The following is a 2500-nucleotide window of genomic DNA, read 5'->3' as shown; positions in this document are numbered from 1 at the left end:
GACCCTCGGTGTGCCCGCCCCGGATGTGCGTCGTGGCCGATACATCTCGTCATTTACGTATGAGAAGGCGGGCACCCTCATACGGAGCTGACGAGACGAGTGGGGGCACGTCCCTCCCTCGGAACCAAGCGAACCGGCCCGGCCGACCGGCACCTCAACTACCATACCCCCCCTATAATAGATAAAAAAATACAAACCCAAGTGACAGGAGCAGACACGGTTTGTCCCGTAAATCACACGGGGGTGCCGTTGTGCGTTGGATGTCGAATACCAGCGCCCGGTATTGCTACCGTTGTTGTTTCCCGCAGCACCTACGCATGAAAGGCGTGGCTGCGAGCGGCCAGTTCCACGCACCGATCTTTCACGCACGCCGAGTCTCTCGTCGACGGCACTCTCAGCTCCTGCCTTCGGCCGACAATTACGTTCGACTTACTTGGGCCGGAACCTACTCATGCGCCGATTCAATCCTCTTTGTGCCTTACTAGTCCGGTGCGTCGTCGTGGCCGTTGTGCGTTGGATGTCGAATACCAGCGCCCGGTATTGCTACCGTTGTTGTTTCCCGCAGCACCTACGCATGAAAGGCGTGGCTGCGAGCGGCCAGTTCCACGCACCGATCCGATGCGTCGTCGTGGCCGTTGTGCGTTGGATGTTGAATACCAGCGCCCGGTATTGCTACCGTTGTTGCCCGCTTCATCGCACTGAGGGCGCCCGGACACCGAGTTTTTTGACGACGACGACACTATCAGCTCCTGCATTCGGCCGAACATTTAAATCGACTTACTTGTGCCGGAGCCTACCAGTGCCGAGTCGACCCTCGGTGTGCCCGCCCCGGATGTGCGTCGTGGCCGATACATCTCGTCATTTACGTATGAGAAGGCGGGCACCCTCATACGGAGCTGACGAGACGAGTGGGGGCACGTCCCTCCCTCGGAACCAAGCGAACCGGCCCGGCCGACCGGCACCTCAACTACCATACCCCCCTATAATAGATAAAAAAATACAAACCCAAGTGACAGGAGCAGACACGGTTTGTCCCGTAAATCACACGGGGTTTCGGGCCAATCCGGCCATCTTTTTTCCATTTTTTTTGCATGGTCCATTAGTTTTGAGTATTTTAGCAAGGTTTGATCAATTAGAATTACATTTGGATGCATCTTTAATTGAAAACGACGATGTCCAAATTTTTTCCGCTGCTGGCCGCACTGTGCTGGCTGCCTTAGCCAAGTTGCTTGGGACAGTTGGGCTTGTTATTACAACATATGTCATTTTAGTTGGGCCATTCATTAACATATATTTGAAGCTATACAAGAAATAAATATGGCGTTTTGGCATGAGAACGATGTTAAACGACGTTGACAAAGGTCTAGCACACCGTCGTCGTCAGAAGTACTTGGATGGTTGGCCAATAAACCTCTATAGGCTGATATTGCGGCACTTCTCGGCCAAGGCCGTGCCCACCGTTGCGACATTTCTCGGCCATGGCCCGCACCTCGTTGCGGCATTTCTCGGCCGAGTTCGCACCAAGTCCGCACAACGTTGCCAGGAAACCTCTGTGGAGTAATATTGCGGCATTTCTCGGCCATGTCCGCACCAAGTCCGCACATCGTTGCGGCATTTCTCGCCCATGTCCGCGCGCAGTCCGCACGACGTTGCGGCATTTCTCGGCCATGTCCGCGCACAGTCCGCACCTCGTTGCGGCATTTCTCGCCCATGTCCGCACCAAGTCCGCACATCGTTGCGGCATTTCTCGGCGTGTCCGCGCACAGTCCGCATTTCTCGCCATGTCCGCATCCGCACATCGTTGCGGCATTTCTCGCTTCCGCCACAGTCCGCACTCGTTGCGGCATTTCTCGCCATGTCCGCACACAGTCCGCACATCGTTGCGGCATTTCTCGCCCGTCCGCACCCGCGGCCAAGTCCGCACCGTTGCGGCATTTCTCGTGTCCGCACCAAGTCCGCACATCGTTGCGGCATTTCTCGGTCGTGCGGCATCTCGCCGTCGTTCGGCACATCCGCTCTCGTTGCGGCATTTCTCGCCCACTTCGTTGCGGCATGTCTCGCCAAGTCCGCACCACGTTGCGGCATTTCTCGCGGTCGCGTTGCGGCATTTCTCGGCCGTCCGCACATCGTTGCGGCATTTGCCGCTCCGCACCTCGTTGCGGCATTTCTCGCCGCACGTCCGCACATCGTTGCGGCATTTCTCGGCCGTGTCGCGCACAGTCGTTGCGGCATTTCTCGCCCATGTCCGCACATCGTTGCGGCATTTCTCGCCCACTTCCGCAACTCGTTGCGGCATGTCTCGGCCATCCTTGCGGCATTTCTCGCACGCATCGTTCCGCATCGTTGCGGCATTTCCGCCCAAGTCCGCACCTCGTTGCGGCATTTCTCGGCCATCTCCGTCCGCACATCGTTGCGGCATTTCTCGCCGTGCGCACAAGTCCGCACATCGTTGCGGCACGCCGATCCTGGCTGTCTCCGCACAGTCCGCACATCGTTGCGG

This window comes from Ipomoea triloba, chromosome 16 (genome assembly GCF_003576645.1).
Source record: "Ipomoea triloba cultivar NCNSP0323 chromosome 16, ASM357664v1".
Taxonomy (NCBI): domain Eukaryota; kingdom Viridiplantae; phylum Streptophyta; class Magnoliopsida; order Solanales; family Convolvulaceae; genus Ipomoea; species Ipomoea triloba.
The sequence above is the reverse complement of the archived record's forward strand: the minus strand, read 5'-3'. Positions refer to the sequence as shown.